Below are 6,526 nucleotides of genomic sequence, written 5' to 3' on the forward strand. Positions count from 1 at the left end.
CCTAATGGACTTCAATCTCTGGGCCGAGGACAGTCCGGGCCGAGCTCTGAATTTATATCCTAAAGGACTTCAATCTCTGGGCCGAGGACAGTCCGGGCCGAGCTCTGAATTTATATCCTAGGGGACTTCAATCTCTGGGCCGAGGACAGTCCGGGCCGAGCTCTGAATTTATATCCTAGGGGACTTCAATCTCTGGGCCCAGGCCAGTCCGGGCCGAGCTCTGAATTTATATCCTAATGGACTTCAATCTCTGGGCCGAGGCCAGTCCGGGCCGAGCTCTGAATTTATATCCTAAGGGACTTCAAGCGGCTGCCTGTAGATTCTCTCGCAGTGCGGCTTGATTCGCTGGTTGTAAGGTCCTATCCCCTAGCATGTGGAGGTGCGGAGGCTTCTTCGTGACCGGGACTGCGTTTTTGTGCTACTAATCCTGTGTGGCCGAATACGATCACGGCTGTTACCGCGCAGGTCAGAGTCGCGGATTGTGGATTGCGGGTGTGCTGCCGGCGCTTTGCCCTGATGTGGCATTCCACGGGGTTTGATTTTTGCCGCTAGGAGACTGGTAGCATCCCAGCCCCTTAACACAGTGGACCAGTGAGCCGCGTGTGTGCAGTGTGCGGTGAGTCTGCCATGATCAGGGGCTTGCTCTGAATGACAATTTCAGCATTCATTCTTTGCTTATGCTGGCTTGTTTTCTCTTGGTTGCTGTGGGTTCCCCTGGCGTACTGGTGTGAGTCCTGCCCAGTGGACAGTATTATTGAGCACTACTGCTGTTTATGGACGAGCTCCGGGTGGGGCCCATTAGTTTGAGCTGGGAGCTCCATTGTGGGTTGATTCTATGACAAGACAGGAGGCTCATATTATGCATTACAATCTTTACTCTGAAACCACAGCAGCAAAGAAAAAACTTTTACAAACAAAAAAGTTTCAACAACAGAACTAGATAAAGTTCAATGTCAATGCATGGGGAACTCCCCAAACCATCATGGAGGATAGGTCATACCCTGCAGGGGACCAATGAGCAGGGACCCTCCTTTATATATGTCCATTACTCTAACGCCAACCCCTCTTTCTTTGCTGCTGACACCACAGAGCTAAGTCACCCCTTTCAGTTGTGTCTTACATTGTTTGTCAGTAGTAGGCTTTATTAGTTTGAATATGGCATATATGGTAAATATGTGTTAATTACCTTTTATTATAAAGGAATTTGTGTATTTGATACAATGTATCTGGATAGCCGCGTGTGGCCGTTGGTTTCATTTTGGTGTCTTTCAAAAAGAAAATATGTATTATGCTCATACGTCCTGTTTCAGCTGAAGCAGTGGTGCAATGGTTGAATTTCGGACTACAGTCCATGAGGTTGTGAGTTCGAGGGAGCTCTCTAATTTATTTCTTCTTTAAAAATTTCTCACGCTTGTAAACTCAGGTGTTTCTAGTGCATTAATCAACTCGCTCCCGGCGTGCGCGAGAGCAGTGTTGTTTACACTGTTCCCTCTTCATTTCGCCTGTTTGAATTCGTGCCCCTTGACAGATTTATGGTCACCTGGGGATTCCAGGTGCTGCAGGCTTTGGGTTCGGCCTGCCCCTGTGGCTTATGTTTGTAACAAAAGCCTCTGTTTCAGTACTGAGCCAAGTTAGCTCAAATATAGAGCTGCAGGTCTCCCATGCAGGAAGACCCGGGTTCGCGGCGCATGTTTATTTGTATATTTTAAGATTAGATATTTTAATTGTTATATTTTAAATAATTGTATTTTACAGTGGAGGTATTTGATTGTCACCTTTTTTGCTCAGTTGAGCAGGGATTTCCTAATGGGCATTTGGTTGGTTCATGACTTCTTCAGAAAGATTATAGCACAAACATTTTAATAGTAAAAATGTGGTTTTGTTAAATGTTTGTAATTTCGTATCCCTGGTGACACAACACATTTCCTTACCTTTAGTGCTGGAAAGAAAGAATGTTTACTGATAGACTGTGGGTTTGTTAGGTCAAAGTCTGACCATCCAGCGCAAGAGCCCGATGCACTGCCAGTCTGCAGTTTTATTTTATTTTCTTTGTTTATTTATTAATTTACTTATTTCTTAAGTTATGTGCTTTGCCTTCACTGTAGGTGCCATAAGTTCGGTTTCAGGTTCAGCCTGATTCTATTGCGAGGTTACCCCCTCGTGTACTGCTGATTATCACACCCTGCTCGGGCGAGCAGTTGGAGGTGCACTTGCTCAGTGTATCCTACCTTCAACTTGACAGTTTTCTTTTGTTTGGGTTATCTTCCCTGGAAAGGTGCAGTCACCTGCTCGGTGGCAAGGTTGCCTGGGGTTTCTGCGAGGGGTCCCCTTGTATACGGCTGTGTCCACACCCTGCTAGGGTGAGCAGTTGAGGTACACTTGCTCAGTGTTTCCTCCCTTAAAGTGGGCAACTTGGGTAATTACCTTAACTGGCATGCACCATAACCTGCTCGGTTTCAGGCTCTGCCTGAGTTCTAATGCGAGGTTACCCCCTCGTGTACTGCTGATTATCACGCCCTGCTCGGGCGAGCAGTTGGAGGTGCACTTGCTCAGTGTATTCCTTCCTTAAGGTCGGCAGCTTTGTTTAGGTGCTGCATATGGCTGACGCCATTGTTTGGTCTTGTAGGCGTGCAGTAACCTGCTCGGTTTCAGGCTTCGCCTTGTTCCTACTGCGAGGTGCTCCCTCGTGTACTATTGGTTGCCTCACCCTGCTGGGGTGAGCAGTTGAGGTGCACTTGCTCAGTGTACGCTTTGATAAACAATATGTTTAAGTGTTGACTGGAACACATTTGCGTTTTTTCAGAATTGTCAGTGGCCCAGAAAGCTCAGTGAGTATCAGCTTATATAAGGGCCGGGGATTCGGTCCCCTGTGAGGGCGTAACCCCTCTTCTTTGGATATTTTATATATATTTCATATATTATATATTCTTTATTTATTAAGTGCTTTAAAGAAAAGAGTGTTGAAGTGGTTGTAAACAGACCCATATGGGGTTGTACCTTCCTCTCTAACCATCTCTCTGGTGTTATCATTCATCTTTTAGTTAAAAATTCTGTCACCCTTTACCTTAGTTAGTTTCAGGACAACTCAGTCCTTTCCTTAGGTTTTGATTCCCGACCTCAATTGCTCCACCCAATACCAGTGCTGATTAAGCTACAGTATTTTCTCTCAGCATGAGGAAGAATAAAGATGATGCGTTATGCCTCTATTGAGGTCTGTAGGGCTTAAGGCTCTCTTTAGTGGGGACGTTTGTTCTCCCGTACTTTTGTCCCATTGGACATTCCTTATTCTTTTGGTTTCTGGTGGAGACAGGGTCAGCTCGAGGGTAACCGTTCAGTTTTTTACATGACAAGTTGAGCAACCATGTTTTACTTGGATGGAGTGTTTGGAAACACTTGATGGTATCAGTTAGACGAGTTGCCAAATAATAACTTGCTGGCGCCTGCCTCATGTTTTTCCTCCCAAAGCTTGGCCTATGGTTCAGCTAACCGTCTAACAGTGTGTTGCAACTTCTCCTCTGCTCGAGGAGTACACGCAGGCTTCTGTACCCTCATGAGCGTTGCTTAACCTCTTTAGAGTGCTGTTTTCATATCCGTGCTGACCGTTCTGATACAGGTTCCTAATTTTGGAAAGGTCTACATCAGTCTTTTATCCTGCTGAGATCGATAAGTGAACACCTCACACCACACAACGCTCGTAGTAGTGTTAAGCACCACTCATATACCTGAGGGTTCGTAGTACTGTATAAGTACTGTTTTGCTATGGACAATGTGCTTAGTTTTTCCTTCCCCTGATTCCCTTAGTGGCCAGTCAGCCTCACATGAATACAGTGACTCAGACCTCAGGGTTGGAGGGGACAGTGGTCCCAGATTTCTTCTCAACCTTGCATTTACAGGGCATTGGTAATTATCCAGAGTTCTTTCCCCCTCATTCCCCTTCCTGCCATCCTTGGGGGAGATTGCATCATAATATTACACCTCTGGGAGTATCCAATGGTTTCAGTTTTTTTCCTTTTTACAGGAGTTCTGGCGGGTGACCAGTGCAGACTCGCACTGAGCATTTCCCTCCCGTCTGTTAATTTCCTTTGTGCTAATCTCTGGTATTTCAATAAGTTAACTGGAGTCTGTCCAGTCAGGGGATTGGTTAGAGGCGCTAGTGGGTATTTATTTCTCTTAACGGTGTAAAGCGGGGCTTTAATGTGGTCCTCAGGGTAGTTTTCTTTCTGGATTGCAAGGTTTTTCCTTTGGATAAGTGGGGGAGGTTTCTCCTCTTTTGGGAAGGCTCAATATCCCTTGGTGGGATAGAGGGGTCTGGGAGTGATACTATCCCCCATCCACGTTATGACCCTCTATCACGATGCGTTCCAGAGTCTATACATTAACTTTCAGACGGTGTCTGCCGCTACGATTACCAGAGTGCTGGGATATATATTTGGTTGATGACTTGATTATCATAGTCACCTGCATGGCAGGTGGACCTTTGGGGTTTTCACAAGAGTTTATTTGCAGTAAGGTGCCAGCTCAGGGTGCTGTGAGCTTCAAAGATCTGCAAATTGGCTGAAATATAGGTTGGACCTCTTCTGGTGTACACCTTCAGTTTAACCATTTAGTGATCAGTTCTTTGCAGTTTAGAGTCTTGCTAAGATTTTGGAAATTTGGTGTCCTCCTTCGGTTACTTTTGATCCGCTAGGGGATTTATCACCAGGGAGGAGGGATCAAGGTTCAAGCACCGGGCATACCTACAAAGGAGTTTAGATATCACTATAATGGTAGTGATTGGATGTCGGATACATTTTTTCTTCTTGCCAAGTTTGGCCTCTTAAGGATCAGGTTTATAATATCTGCCTTTTGTCATGGTAGCAGAGTCCTTCTTCAAGAGTTCGGGAGGTCTGAGGGTCTCCGTGTTGGCGGTTTGACGGGTTTAGCTTCTCAGGTGGGGCCCCCTCTTCCATTCTGCTTCTGCCTCCAGAAGACTTCCCTCCTTAGTATACACATATGTCTGAAGACAATTGTAGATTAATTCTATTGCTTTTCAGCTCCGCTCAGGATGGATTGTCCTATTACAAAATTTATAAAAATGATTTTTTACTCCCATTTTACCCTTTTGAAGATTTGTCTTTCCCTCTTGGTTCCCCAGTGTAGTTCTGTGACATGCCCTGTTTCTAATGCGATATCTTCCTTTAATGCATGGGATGGAACCTATAAGACTTTCACCCCTATGGGGTACTTTTCTTTATCTCCAGGAGAGCTAGGTGTTTGTTTTCATTGGTTTGCTTTCTAGGTCCCCAAAAATGGTACGAATTTAAGTGTTTTGAATATTTGATTGAACAACATAGGTGTTTATTTCAGATGGTTTTGTCCTAACCTATTAGTATAGGAAAACTTTGTTCAATGTTTTCCCCTCTTTTAACCAGTTGGTTTTGGTGGCCTGTAAGGAACGCTGGATTTGGCACATTCCTGTTTTTCTTGCAGTGGATTTGACTTTGCCTTATAAGACAGCTTTTTGGGCAACCTAGTCTTGGGCAATTCTCTGATTGGTCAACAGATTGATTTAATGAAAGCATTTAAAAAATGTTTCCTTTCCTATTATTTTATTATATTATCTATTATATTGGATAATTTTGTACGTACTAATGAGATGCAAGGGCTTTGAACTTGCATAATATGAGCCTCCTGTCTTGTCATAGAATGACTAATCCCCCACACTAACGTGAGATGGGGGTTTAGATTCTATTAAAGACAAGGAGGCGATTATTATCCCTCCCACCCACCCTGGATATGATATGATATGATATGACAATTGTGATACGCATGTACACAGGTGGTTCAAGTGAGAACATTCTTTGGTTTGTTGTTCTTCCCAACCACCCACCCTTCTTGCTTGTTGTTCTTACAGGTACGAGTTGAGGTTCTGCTCAGGAGTGTGGATCGCAGTTACAAGTTCTGGAGTGCGTGATTTCGGGTGAGAAGTCCTATCCAGAAGAACTTCTTCATTGCTTCAGGCTGCGGAAAGGTTGAGATCTCCGGTTTCGCTGGATCCTTTTTCTCTGCGCTACGCAGTTCAACCGTTCCATTGGGCGTCTGGTGCAAGTCAGCTGCAGAAAGAGGGGTTGGCGTTAGAGTAATGGACATATATAAAGGAGGGTCCCTGCTCATTGGTCCCCTGCAGGGTATGACCTATCCTCCATGATGGTTTGGGGAGTTCCCCATGCATTGACATTGAACTTTATCTAGTTCTGTTGTTGAAACTTTTTTGTTTGTAAAAGTTTTTTCTTTGCTGCTGTGGTTTCAGAGTAAAGATTGTAATGCATAATAATCGCCTCCTTGTCTTTAATAGAATCTAAACCCCCATCTCACGTTAGTGTGGGGGATTAGTCATTCTGGTGATAACAGTGAGTGAAAGGGCTCTACCAGGGCCCTAGGCAGGGAGTGCTCCAGGCGTTGTAACTGTGTTGAGCACGAGTGTTCAGTGGGGCTGTTGGAGGACATATTTCCCAAATGATATGATAAGATATGATAGTTTATTTAT

The 6,526-nt window shown here is 44.7% G+C and overlaps 1 long non-coding RNA gene across 1 annotated transcript; it reads left to right on the forward strand.

Annotated features, from left to right (window-relative positions):
• Positions 1-1,076: 1,076 nt before the first annotated feature.
• LOC138468437 (uncharacterized) lies at positions 1,077-6,313 on the forward strand. The gene is made up of 2 exons (XR_011268264.1): positions 1,077-1,167; positions 5,894-6,313. It is a non-coding gene; the product is annotated as an uncharacterized lncRNA (long non-coding RNA).
• Positions 6,314-6,526: the final 213 nt, after the last annotated feature.

Source organism: Ambystoma mexicanum, chromosome 4q (assembly GCF_040938575.1).
Source record: "Ambystoma mexicanum isolate Mex_15411 chromosome 4q, UKY_AmexF1_1, whole genome shotgun sequence".
Taxonomy (NCBI): domain Eukaryota; kingdom Metazoa; phylum Chordata; class Amphibia; order Caudata; family Ambystomatidae; genus Ambystoma; species Ambystoma mexicanum.